The sequence below is a fragment of the Dama dama genome, chromosome 30 (genome assembly GCF_033118175.1).
Source record: "Dama dama isolate Ldn47 chromosome 30, ASM3311817v1, whole genome shotgun sequence".
In the NCBI taxonomy this organism is placed as follows: domain Eukaryota; kingdom Metazoa; phylum Chordata; class Mammalia; order Artiodactyla; family Cervidae; genus Dama; species Dama dama.
In genome coordinates, this window is record NC_083710.1 from 27,558,256 (window position 1) to 27,572,841 (window position 14,586).

The 14,586-nt window shown below is 38.9% G+C and overlaps 1 long non-coding RNA gene across 1 annotated transcript in view; it reads right to left on the bottom strand.

Moving 5' to 3' along the window:
• Nucleotides 1-1,219: 1,219 nt before the first annotated feature.
• LOC133049233 (uncharacterized) overlaps nt 1,220-14,586 on the bottom strand; it is a 45,389-nt gene continuing 32,022 nt past the window's right edge. The window contains exons 2-3 of the long non-coding RNA XR_009691246.1: nt 3,230-3,464; nt 1,220-1,743 (exon numbers count right to left, since the gene is read on the bottom strand). This is a non-coding gene — a long non-coding RNA (uncharacterized LOC133049233). The remainder of the gene's footprint in view (nt 1,744-3,229; nt 3,465-14,586) is intronic.

The following is a 14,586-nucleotide window of genomic DNA, read 5'->3' on the forward strand; positions in this document are numbered from 1 at the left end:
TTCAGATGCTCAGTCATGTCCAACCCTTTGCAACCCCATGGACTGCAGCATGCCAGGCTTCCCTGTCTATCACCAACTCTGGAAGCTTGCACAGACTCATGTCCATCGAGTCATGTCTTAATCATGTCTTAAATATGTCTTAGTACTCAAATGAGTACTCACTCAAAAGGTACTTAACTCAGTACTTTACTCAAATGACCTTTGAGATTATGAGTTTACATGGTGAAAGGAATTCTAACAGCAGTGAAAGGGGAAATTTTCAGTCTCTCTCTGGAAATTTTTTCTTTCTAAAATGATCTGACCAATTTTGTCTCTATAGGGTATTCAGTAAATGTTTATTGAAGATTCCATTTCAATTCCATTTCAATTTCTTGCCTGTTTTGCCCATAAGTTAATGTGGAAATATCCCCCTCTTTTTCTTTTTTTTTTTTTTTTTAACCCATTTAGCCTTGACCTCCTGCCACCCGTTCTCCAGGTGTCAATGAGATAATCAAAGTTCACCGCATTTTAAAATCTCTTAGAAAACAACGAACACTCATTTAGACCTCAAATTAGGGGTCAGTGATTCAGCCCAGAGTGGACAGCATCTGAGAGCTCATTGAATGAGATGCAGCAATAATCCTCAAGCGATTATTCTCTAATCTTTGCTGGCAGAGGCTTTAAAGACAGCCCAGAGAGTTCATTATGCAAATAGAATTGTCTGGATTTGCTGACAGGGACTGAACTGAGCAGACGCTCCACATAGATAGCCGCCTGGCATACTCTTTCACCGTGCAAGGAGACACCGGGACACTTTTTCTCTGATCTGCACAGTATTTATACTGCGATTAATGAAGGGCGAGAAAGTTCATCTTGAAGCTGGGTCATGGAATGCTTAAAACTGAACAGACTCAAGAAACAGAATCTTCTTTGTCACAGTCAGTTGTTAGTGAACGCCGGAGCATTTCTGAAGCTCTGAAATACTCATCTTCATGAGATCTATACAAACAGAAACATGAAACACTAACACACATACACATTTGAACTTATTAAACACTTAACACAAATGTATACACATGTTTGTGCACATATTAATTAACATATGTGTGTATGTACAGGTATTGTGTATATACAAATGACATTCGTGTGCATAGATACATATATGAACATATGTGTATGGGTATATACATACATATGTATATATACTCATATGTGTAACAGCAAAACACATTAGCCAGTACCCAGTAGCTGTGTGATATGGGCAAGTTCTTACTTGTCGATGATAAGTTTGCTTATCATCTTTCAGTTCCTTATCATAAGCCTCACTTTCCTCATTTTACAATGAAACTAAGAAAAATGCCATCCTCAAAGGGTTGGTCAAAATATTTTTGTAACCCAACATTAGATGACTTATTTATAACACTGTTTATGTCTGAACTTCCCTGATACATTTTTCAAAGATTCAATTCTAAGTTCATTTACTTTGGCCATTACTTTGATATACTTGAAATGTGACTTGATTAAGAAGCATACAACCACTTTATGAGTTCTCAGAATGTAGTTCTTGTGTGAATGGAAGCATCTGCAGGTTAGCTCTGTCATCTTCAAAGTCAGGCAGCGTCACCACTGTGTGTTAAGTCGGCCTCTGGTCTAGCAGCCTAATGTCACGGTCAGTAGTGGTTGCCGAACATCTTCTGTGTACCAGGAAACACTCCAGGGAATTCTGGGCTAGGCTGTCTCTAATGGTTCCGTTCTTCAAGTTACCTAAACTCGAGAGATAAAAATGAGGTTATAAATCAAATGCCGATTAAAACAGGATCATATTGGGGTCTTGTTCATTTAAATTGGCAAATATATATTTGCCATAAATATGGATACATATGTATTTAACAATAACAGTTGGCTGACATGGTGGAATTTGTGGCACACATTGTTGATGTTAGTATAAATTGATCAATCTGCATGGAAAGAGTCTTCAAGTTTTTGAGAAACTGACAAATGCTTATTCAGTTTGATAGTACATTGACACTTCTGGGAATTTTTCTTGGAGAAATAACTTATGTACAAGATATTTGTGCATTGATATTCATCATAGTACTTTCAAAGTTTTTCTATGTAAATGCCATAGTTGAAAAAAATTTAAATAAATAAGTCATAGTGTGTCCATAAATGTAGTATAAATTAATATAATATATATAGCATATATGTGTATGATATAGGAAAGTTATGTGGTATAGTTTAATTAAAATGAAAGGGTACAGAAATATTAACTCTCATATACCCCCAGCACACACGCACACACATACACCCACAGAAAAAAATAATCTGCTTAAAATACTAGCAGTAGATTAATGGTTATTTTCATTTCTTTATTAATACTTTCCTTTTTTCCAAGTACTATACAATGAATAGATCATTTTTGGCATCAGAAAAATAACCATTATCTCATACATAAGAATTTTAAGAACTAGTTTCTCCTTGTGGTCTTTTGCTTGTTTTCCTATTTGTTTGCCTGTTTCCCACATGCAAAATGCAGAATGAAAGGAGAAATGTTTGCTTTGAGCCAAGAATGTCATATTAAAGGCCCTGAAAGCCTGCAGTTTTGAGTAGTTATTGGCATTATTTAGCAATGTGCCCAACTTATTCTTTCAGCCAGTTTTTTTTTTCTCGAGAAGATTCAGTAATTAAATGACCTTTTCTAACAAGACCCATCAGATGTATTCACAGGTAATGACAGCATTATGTAAGCCCACTATCTGCAGTAAAACTCCAAACGTGCATTCTACCAACTAGCAATTTTCCCAATCAGCTCTTTATTTCACTGTGCCACCGTCCTTTAGAGCCCTAATCATGCAGGTGGCTCTGGAGAAAAAAGCCATGTTCTGTCTGAACTCAGTGGGTGATGAACGTGTAAGGACAGAATGTGCTTTTTGCTCTCTGTAGTACAGTGTGCTTTCCCTGTTTTGCAGTCATTTTCTCCAATTCAATGCAAATTCTTATAATTACCCCCAGAAATAAATGCTATTAAATGCCCTATTCTTCTCTCCCATGTCAGAAACTTTACACCCTACCATCAGCTGTATATTTGTCAAAATCAAAACTCTACAGTGGAAGCCAGAGAATGACAGACCCTAAACAGCCAAGTTGCCAGCTAGGAATAAGAGAAATGTCCAGAGTGCAGCAGACAATTAATGACAAGCAGACATTTCATTGTAATGGGTATCATCATCCTTCATCTCCCATGTCACACCTGACTGTTTCAACATTTCAATCAATTGTGTTCAATCCTGTTCGACTCTTTGTGATCCCATGGGCTGTAGCACACCAGGTTCCCTCTGTCCATGGAATTTTCCAGGCAAGTCTACTGGAGTGGGTTGCCATTTCTTCCTCCAGGAGATCTTCCTGACCGAGGGATTGAATCCACGTCTCTTGAGTCTCCTCCACTGGCATCTGGATTCCTTTACCACTGCATCACCTAGGAAGGTCTAGATAAATGGTTTACGAGTTATCACAAAACAGAACAAAATATAAAAATAACTTAAGGCAAACCAGTACTATGATTACTTCTTAAATTTTGATTCTATCTGATTTATGATGACTTTATTCAAACTCCATATACACAAGTAGAAAACACAGCTTGGTTGGGAAAGGATTGTTGGTTGACTTATCTCTACTTCAGACTGAGGGAAAATTGCACAATGATTGCTAGAGGCCATTAAAAATGTCCTAGAATATTTTTGAGAGATAGTATTAACCCTATATTAGTCTATATTAGGGTTAATGAAGCTAATAGGTAGAGAAAGGCAGAGAAGAGCAGATTGAGAAAGTGATTCTAAATTAGAAATAGCTATTTCATAGTTTTTAAAAAATTCTCATTAATATTCATAAATGAATGTAAGCATGGCATATTCCACATGGGAAAAGATGACGCAGGAATACACATAAAACATGCACGTCCAGACCTGGAATCACAGTGGTGGCTGATTTCTCCAGGATAAGATCAACCAATGGATAGTATTTTTCAGAATAACAGTCCTATTAGGAAGTATTGGGTTAGCCAAAAATGTGTTCAGGTTTTTCTGTAACATCTTTTGGAAAAAGCCTAACAAACTTTTTGGCCAACCCAATATAATATCCTAGCAATAAAACCTTGTCCTATGTTAGGACATGTCCTTACTCTTCATTTCAAAGAACATTAAAATGAATAAATTAAGGAAGACTTTTCTTTTTTTTGACAAACACTGGTATATGACTACTCTAAATAACTTTACAAATGTTGTTGTTCATTCACTAAGTCATGTCTGACTCTTTGTGACCCCATGGACTGCAGCATGCCAGGCTTCTTCGTCCTTCACTGTGTCCCAGTGTTTGTTCAAACTCACGTCCACTGAGTCGATGATGCCATCCAACCATCTTATCCTCTATCGTCCCTTTCTCCTCCTGCCCTCAATCTTTCCCAGCATGAGTCTTTTCCATTGAGTCAACTCAACGGGTCTTTTCCATTGAGTCTGCTCTTCACATCAAGTGGCCAAGGTACTGGAGCTTCAGCTTCAGCATCAGTCCTTCCAATGAATATTCAGAATTCATTTCCTTTAGGATTGACTGGTTCAATCTCCCCTCAGTCCAAGGTACTCTCAAGAATCTTCTCCAGGACCACAGTTCAAATTACACAGGTTAACTCACTTAATTCTCATAACTCCAAATTACAAATGAGGAAACCAAGACATAGGAGAAGTGAAGTGGCCTCACACAGTTAGGACATGGCAGAACTCAGACTCCCAACCAGAGCACCTAGCTCCCAGGTCCATCTGCCTAACCATTACACCACATCACCTCCATTGTAGTTCTGACGATTTTTACTCTGTTTAGGAAGTCCAACAGTTTCTTCAAGGTGTTCAAAGGCTGACACCAGAGATTCTACCAAGGAATATCTGCTTTTGTCTGCTTTATATAATGGGGTTCTGTATGAAATTGTATTTTAAGGAGTTGCATAAAGTGTGTTTTACAAAAGTTTTTATTTGGGGAAACATCCAAAACCACTTTAGGACGTTATAGTACGTTGGCGTCAACATTGCAAGAGTTTGTTTGCAACACAGATAGCTGTTTAGACGTTGGATTAAAAAAGACTGACTGATGCTCAGATAGCCATGGGGATGGAGAGCAGGGGAGGCGTTCAAGATGCCTTTGTCTGAGGTGTTCTTTATCCTTACGATTGTTTTTGTGACTTTTTATAGTGGGATGGTTGAGATATTTAAAGTCCGGCGAACTGAGGGAAGTTGGAAGACAGTTTTATTTACCAACTCTAAAGCCAAGTGTCAAGCACAAGGCATTGGGCCTGGACTGTGTCTCCAGATGAAGCTGACACAAGTTTCTGTGAAGATGAAACAAGTCAAGACACTGTACACTACATTCTTTTAGGTCTGCTCTTTGATTTCCATTTTTACCCCTCGATTTCTTCTAGGTTTTTGGCATCCTTCCCAGGGTTTACTTTTTGGCTTATGCAGAGCTTTCTTAATCCATTGCTCATGAGAATTCGAAGAAAATGCATTTAATATTTGTGATGTACATTGAAATACTTAGATAAAATCGAGGTCCAGGCTCTAGTCGGGCTTCCCAGTAAGATTTTGCCTTAATATAAGACATTCTTTGAATCTAACGAGCAGACCTGAAGGTGGGTCATTTATCTTGTCATCGTAAATGCTGAGTCAGGTATACTATAGCTTTGTCTAACTGATTCTGCAGAAAATGACTGTCAACTTTGTTCAGAAAACAAACAAACAAACAAACTGACTTCAGAATAACTCATTTTATAATTGCACATAAACAGAAGTATATTTTCACAGATGTAATAAATTTTCCTGCCGTCAGAGTTTCTTAAATAAATCCTTGCTTTAATATACAGCATAAGACTAAACTATTTCTTTCATTTCATTAACATTTCTCTTAAAGTGCTTAATTTACTTTTGGATTGCAAGTTCATTTCTATTCCAATCAAGTTTACAACACAAGGATTTTCAGCATTTTGACTCAGTGCCATTTTGTCCAAGTTGGTACTTCAGAAGGAATACTATTAAAGAGGATCAGGTCAACTCTTGGAAATATTCCACCATGTCAGAGGATAAAAACATTTTTTCTATAATTACAGGTAATGACTGCCTGATAAATTACAACCATGGGAAGAATCAAAGTAATATGCAATTAAAATCTGGATTGTAGAGAAGAAGAAAAGGTTACCCCAGAAAAGTGTAAGTTCAATATTGTGTTTGTAAAATTTGTATTAATAATAAATAAGTTTGGAAATAACATGAGTAAAGATGATCAGGCAGCTGCTTTAGGGGCATGTTTATGAATTGTTGGAAAGGAAAGTAGAGCATCTTCTTTAACTTAAGGTAGCAGTATTTTGGGACTTCCCTGGTGGTCCAGTGGTTAAGACTCCATGCTCCCAATGCAGGGGTCACAGGTTTGATCTCCCATCGGGGAACTAGATCCCACATGCCACAATGGTGTGGCCAGAAAAATAATAAACAAACAAAACACCAAAGTAACAATATTTCCTATCAGGTACAGAGGGGTAGGATATCAAGAAGCACTTGCATATATCTGTACACTTTAAACAAAGCACAACTATTACAAAAGTTAAAGCACCAAGACATGTAGTTTCTCTTCTCATGTTTACTTTTCTTCAGTGAATACAACTTGCCACTGGCACAGAAAGAACATGCCAGGCACACGTTGGTTAAGCTGCAAAACAACTCTAAGAAATCTCAAATACAGTGGTTGCAATAATCATCTGATCAACACTTTTGTTGACAGTATTCTTAGCCTACATAGCTTGTTATGGCCACTGCTACAATTAGAATTGCATCAAAATAATAGCTATCTATTTGTAGAAATTCCATAATGATGTTCTAATGACTGGAAGATGATAACAGCCCTCTTGGCTCTTGTCTGAGATAGATCACAATACATGCTGATAACCCAGTTCAACATTCTTGGTTTGTTTGTTTTTTTTTTTTCCTGCATTATGCATTCAAATGCTCAGATAGAGCAGACAGTGAGCTCTCCGACACTATTGGCAGATAAAGTCTTAAGCCCAAGGAAATTCTCCAGATAGTCAATGTATAATTCTTTAAGACCTTATACTGTCTGCTGTAGAATTATATTCATTGTTATTAAAATTTGTCTATGATGCATTCTATATCTTTATGACTTTTGTTTGTTATTATACTATCTCACAAAACAGTGAGACCTTTGAAAACTACTTATTTGGGATAAAACAATTTAGGCCAGATTTTGCGGGTTTTGGGGCATTAAAATATCATAATTAAAATAGTTGATAGTAATACTGACTGAATCATTCAGAAAATATTAAAGTATATGTGGTCTTATGTATGTTAGTCCCACACTCTGTCTGACTCTTAGCAATCCCATAGACAGTAGCTTGCCAGGACCCTCTGTCCATGGAAGTCTCCAGGCAAGAATACTGGAGTAAATTACCATTCCCTTATCCAGGGGGTCTTCTCAACTCAGGGATCGAACCCTGGTCTCCTGCATTGCAGGCAGATTTTTTACCATCTGTACTACCAGGGAAGTCCGTGGGATTGCAAAGAGTTGGACACAACTGAATGACTAAGCACACATACACTTGGTCTAATAAAGGGTCTTAAAATATGTCATGCATATTGGAAAATCAAATGTATTTTATTAGTGGTAATTAGTTTTATTAGTCTTTTAGATTGTTTTCCTTCCTCTGTCTTTCTCTGCTGGCAGCTAATCAGTGAGGCCAACTCACTGCTGGCATGTGTTACTCGCTCAGTTGTGTCCAACTCTTTGTGACCCCATGGCCCATAGCCTGCCAGGCTCCTTTGCCCATGGGATTTTCCAGGCAAGAATACTAGAGTAGGTAGCCATTCCCTTCTCCAGGGGATATTGCTGACCTAGAAATTGAACCCCAGTCTCCTGCATTGCAGACAGATTCTTTACTGTCTGCTGCTGCTGCTGCTAAGTCACTTCAGTCGTGTCCGACTCTGTGCAACCCCATGGACGGAAGCCCACCAGGCTCCCCCGTCCCTGGGATTCTCCAGGCAAGAACACTGGAGTGGGTTGCCATTTCCTTCTCCAATGCATGAAAGTGAAAAGTGAAAAGTGAAAGTGAAGTCACTCAGTCGTGTCTGACTCTTAGTGACCCCATGGAGGAATATAATGGGAGCATCCATCATTTTTAATTTTTAGCTTCTATACTTCTATGAAATAGAAAATAAGATAATTGAAAGAATTCTGTATTTCTTGGCCTAAGTCTTTACTATGGGGTAAAATCATACAAACCATAGAACAACTAAGTTTGGCTCCATTCTTGGTCCCTTTTTGTTACTTCTAAGTTTTTAGGAATGTTCCAGAAGACTTAGGTGAGAGAACACCTGTAACCATTAGAGCCTCAACTATTAATGCAGGCCATGGCAATGTTTCTACTTCAGATAGGATGCTATTTATATCATTGAAGAGGCACTGTACAAAGAAATAAGGACATATGCTTGAAAATATATCTAAAAACATTGATTCTTAGAAGTTGAAATATATAGATTGGCATGCTTAAAAGCGAGTTCAAGTGTCAGGATGAGAACCAAAATCTTCTCAAGGGGTTGTCTAAGTAATTGAGCATCCAGACCAAATTTTCCAGTTTCTTTCCATATGAAAGAAGTAAGAATCCTTTTGAGATGGGATAAAAACTTTTTCTTGCAAAACAAACTATAGTATGATTCTAAAAACCGATAAATTGTACCAAAGTATGGCTGTTGCTGGCGGTTTAGTTACTAAGTCATATCCGACTCTTTTCAACCCCATGGACTGTAGCCTGCCAGGCTCCTCTGTCCATGGAATTTCCCAGGCAAGAATACTGGAGTGGGTTGTCATTTTTTCCTCCAGGGTTTCTTTCCAACCCAGGGATCAAACCTGCATCTCCTGCTTTGGCAGGCAGATTCTTTACCACATAGCCATCAGGGAAGCATGATTCTCAAAATAGATGACCTGTGCCAAAGTATAACATGCAACAAAACTAAGTTCAGAAGTTGGAACAGCAGCTCTTCGAGATTCATGTTTTCCAAGATAAGACCAGTGACAAATTCTGCTTGTCACTTCTGTTCCAAAGATAAGGCCATCGTCTTCCCTACACCCTTGAAACTCACTCAGTTTACAAATTCTGACCTTCCAGAACTATGCCACACTTATAGTTATGACTTAATCCCAGTCTCACATCTCAGGGGTACCTTTCTAAATTCGCCTTTGGAGATGCAGTAAAACTCCAAGGGTGCTTCTTGGTCATAAAGTTTCATAACTGAGGCTTCTATGATCAACAGATTTTTCTGGGGACCTCCAGGGCTTTTGACTTTTCACTTATTAATCTATTTCTCCAACTCTGATGCATGAGATAAAAACTGGGAAATAACTGTCAGATTTGACCATCGAGAGCTCATAAATGACCTTAAAATGCACTTTCATTGAAGCCATGGGAAAGTGGTATAATTGTAATGGGCTTAAGAGAGAAGGAGAGGCGGGGAAGTAGGGGCAGTGAGTATAAATTACTCCCAGAAATTTGGCTATAAAATGAGGCAGAAAAATAGAACAGAAGCTGGAGGAGATGGGATTTACAGCACATTAGTATGACTGTGGGCGTACATACTAAATCATGTCTGACTCTTTGCAATCCCAAGGACTGTAGCCCACCAGGCTCCTCTGTCCATGGAATTTCCCACGCAAAAATACTGGAGTGGGTTGCCATTTTCTCTTCCAGGGAGTCTTTCCAATCCAGAGATCGAACCTGCATCTCCCATATTTCCTGCATTGCAGGAAGATTCTTTACTCACTGAGCTATCAGGGAAGCCCAGATGACAGCAGGAATATTTTAATAATGAGAAAACATTAATGCAGGGGAGAAAGGGAAGAAATTCAGGATTGAAATACTTGAGTATTTGAGAGAAAATGGGGTCAACTTCCTAAATTGAGGAGCTGAACTTTACACAGGAGTATGAATTGTTACTGCAAAGTATGGCTGCAAATATAAATAGCTTGGTTACTCTGTGGTTAGATAAGAAGATTCTCTTCCTTTTTTCTTTCCTGGCTTGTCAGAAAAATGTGCAAGTGAGAAAAGGAATAATGGAGGGAAAATAAAAACAGAATGATGTAGTGGGTCCCAAGTTAGAAGTTTAGGTTCAAGAGTCTCCTCTAACGCTCAGTAGCTGCATGATCATTTCATCTTTCTAAGTTTGGATTCTTTGCTCCCATAAAGTGGAAATAATATTTATTTCTATCCTAACTACTCTAGCATTGTGGTACACTAGAGGTTTGCAATATTTTGTACATTTTTTTAAAGATTTTTTTTTAAATTGGAAAAAAAAGTTTTTGGAGCATAGTTGCTTTGGCTTTCCAGGTGGTCCTAGAGGTAAAGAACCCACCTATCATTGCAGGAGTTGCTTTACAATGTTGTGTTAATTTCTACTGAACAGCAAAGTGCATCAGCTATACGTATACATGTATCCCCTCTTCTTGGACTTCCTTCCCATTTGGGTCACACAGATCATTGAGTCGAGTTCCCTTTGCTATACGGTAGGTTCTCATTAATCATCTATTTTATACATAGTACTGGGCTTTCCAAATCGTACCAGTGGTAAAGAATCTGCCTGCCAATGTAGGAGATGCAAGAGATGTGGGTTTGCTCCATGGGTCGGGAGGATCCCCTGGAGAAGGAAATGGCAAGTCACTCCTGTATTCTTGCCTGGAAAATTCCTTGGACAGAGGAGCCTGGTGGGCTACAGTCTATAGGGTCACAAAGAGTCAGACATGACTGAGCAACTGAGCATGCACACACACACACACACACACAGTATCAATAACAGGTGCATGTCAATTCCAATCTCCCAATTCATTCTACCCCGTCTTACCCCATTTGGTATCCATAGTTTGTTCTCTACATCTGTGTCTCTGTTTCTGCTTTGAAAATAAGCTTGTCTATACCAGTTTTTTTTTTTTTTTAATTCCACATATATGCATATATCTTCTTCTATTTTACTTACCACCTGGCCTTCTAGCTGTGTTATCATCTCTTAACTCCCTGAAATCCCTAAATTCTTTGAGAGAAGATATTATATACAGATTATACCTTTTTCTTTGAATCCTGAGCTGTAGCTAATAAGTTCATTGTTGATATCTAACAGCTTTGATTAATTCATGCTAGCAAAACTTGTTATAAAACTAAAGCTAATACAATATTGTAAATCAACTATACTTCAATTAAAAAAACATATACTGCGTACTATATGTCAGGCAATGTTGAAAACACTTTCCGTATACTAACGTATTCAAGCCTCAAAACAAATCTTTTAAGTAGAAATTATGAGCATCTTCACTTTAAAGATGAGAAAAGCGAGGTACAAGGAGCAGCAGAGCTGGAGTTAGAACTGGGGAATCTGACTCCAAAAGCTGAGTTTTACCATCTCCACTGCACTGCCTTCTTGTAAACTCAATTAATTTCTGTGTTGTGGATGAAGAAATTCATGCTGTATGACTTTGCACTTTTGTGGCGAACTCTGAGTGGGTCTAGCACAGGCTTCAGAATGAATAACATTTGACAGACTGTGTTGGCAAATAGCTTAAAGAGTACTCAGAAGATGAGCTCAAAGTAGGCTGTAATTACATAGCAGTCATTTCTAACGGGTCAACTGGCAAAGTTTTTTCATAGCCTAAATATTTTTGATGACTGAGAAGCAAGAATCATTGAATAATAATAGTTGAACTGATAATTTATTGAGACTTTGCTATGTGGCAGGCACTAATCTAAATGGTTAACATATATTATCTCATTCAGTTCTCACAAAGACCTGATAGTGCTGATTTTTCCCATTTTAGAATAAGGGCAGCTGGTACCTGGCAGAGCATGTTACAGTACAGGTGCCTTAGTCCAAATTGTAGGTTGTGAATTTCTTCAGCACACTATGTGGGGGTGGGTGATCTGGAGCTGGCACGTCAGGCATGTCAGGTGTGAAGGAAGGTCAAAAAGACAGACAGTACAATGCTCCAAGAACATTATGCACAGCATTACTTTCACCCAGATTCTTATCATTAAAAGTAAAAATAATAGTAGCTCCCATCTCATCAGGTTGTCATGTGATATCAGTGAGTTGAAATTTAGTTATCTGAAGTTCAAACTACAAATGAGATATTATTGTTGTTTGTATGTTAGAAGATATATGTGTATTGTTGTTATTATGATTCTTGTTACTAAGTACATGAGTATTGGGCTTTCCTGGTGGCTCAGATGGTAAAGAATCTGCCTGCAATGCAAGAGACCTGGGTTTGATCCCTAGGTCAGGAAGATTCCCTGGAGAAGAACACGGTTACCCACTCCAGTATTCTTGCCTGGAGAATTCCATGGACAGAGGAGACTGGAGGACTACAGTCCATGAGGTCGCAAAGAGTCAGACATGATTGACCAACTAACACTTTCCTTTTTCATATGAATATTACAGTCACTGGGAATTCAGTTTAGGAAAAAGAGGAAAGGTAGAAAAGTGGTATCTGGATACATTTCTTCCAAGATAGCTGGAAGTAAAGTTAAATATCTAAGTCTAATCACTTTCCCAAAGCTATTTGAACCACACAATTATATCAGGTTATTCAGCTCAGTTCAGTTCAGTTCAGTCACTCAGTTGTATCTGACTCTTTGCGACCCCATGAACCGCAGCATGCCAGGCCTCCCTGTCCATCACCAACTCCCAGAGTTTACTCAGACTCATGTCCATCGAGTCGGTGATGCCATCCAGCCATCTCATCCTCTGTCGTCCTCTTCTCTTCCTGCCCCCAATCCCTCCCAGCATCAGGGTCTTTTCCAATGAGTCAACTCTTCGCATCAGGTGGCCAAAGTATTGGGAGTTTCAGCTTCAGCATCAGTCCTTCCAATGAATACCCAGGACTTATCTCCTTCAGGATGGACTGGTTGGATCTCCTTGCAGTTCAAGGGACTCTCAAGAGTCTTCTCCAACACCACAGTTCAAAAGCATCAATTCTTCGGCACTCAGCTTTCTTCACAGTCCAACTCTCACATCCATATATGACCACTGGAAAAACCATAGCCTTGACTAGACAGACCTTTGTTGGCAAAGTAATGTCTCTGCTTTTTAATATGCTATCTAGATTGAACATAACTTTTCTTCCAAGGAGTAAGCGTCTTTTAATTTCATGGCTGCAATCACCATCTGCAGTGATTTTGGGGCCCAGAAAAATAAAGTCTGACACTGTTTCCACTGTTTCCCCATCTATTTCCAATGAAGTGATGGGACCAGACGCCATGATCTTAGTTTTCTGAATGTTGAGCTTTAAGACAACTTTTTCACTTGCATCTTTCACTTTCATCAAGAGGCTTTTTAGTTCCTCTTCACTTTCTGCCATAAGGGTGGTGTCATCTGCATATCTGAGGTTATTGATATTTCGCCCGACAATCTTGATTCCAGCTTGTGCTTCTTCCAGACCAGCATTTCTCATGATGTACTCTGCATATATGTTAAATAAGCAGGGTGACAATATACAGCCTTGACATATTCCTTTCCCAATTTGGAACCAGTCTGTTGTTCCATGTCCAGTTCTAACTGTTGCTTCCTGACCTGCATACAGGTTTCTCAAGAGGCAGGTCAGATGGTCTGGTATTTCCATCTCTTTCAGAATTTTCCAGAGTTTATTGTGATCCACATGGTCAAAGGCTTTGGCATAGTCAATAAAGCAGAAATAGATGTTTTTCTGGAACTCTCTTGCTTTTCCGATGATCCAGGGGATGTTTGATATCTGGTTTTTGATCTTGGTTCCTCTGACCTTCCTAAGACTAGTTTGAACATCTGGAAGTTCACAGTTCACGTATTGCTGAAAAGCCTGGCTTGGAGAATTTTGAGCATTACTTTACTAGCGTGTGAGATGAGTGCAATTGTGTGGTAGTTTGAGCATTCTTTGGGATTGCCTTTCTTTGGGACTGGAATGAAAACTGACCTTTAGAATTGGCTTACTTCTGTTGAAGAGCAAGTCCTTAAATTATCATTCATTACTATAGATATTTTTCAGTTCAGTTCAGTCGCCCAGTCGTGTCCAACTCTTTGCGACCCCATGAACTGCAGCACGCTAGGCCTCCCTGTCCATCACCAACTCCCAGAGTCCACCCAAACCCATGTCCATCGAGTCGATGATGTCATCCAACCATCTCATCCTCTGTCGTCCCCTTCTCCTCCTGCCTTCAATCTTTCCCAGCATCAGGGTCTTTTCCAATGAGTCAGTTCTTCACATCAGGTGACCAAAGTATGGGAGTTTCAGCTTCAACACCAGTCCTTCCAGTGACAGGACTCATTTCCTTTAGGATGGACTGGTTGGATCTCCTTGCAATCCAAGGGACTCTGAAGAGTCTTCTCCAACACCACAGTTCAAAAGCATCAGTTCCTCAGCACTCAGCTTTCTTTATAGTCCAACTCTCACATCCATACATGACCACTGGAAAAACCATAGTCTTGACTAGACAGACCTTTGTTGGCAAAGTAATGTCTCTGCTTTTTAATATTCTGTATAGGTTGGTCATAATTT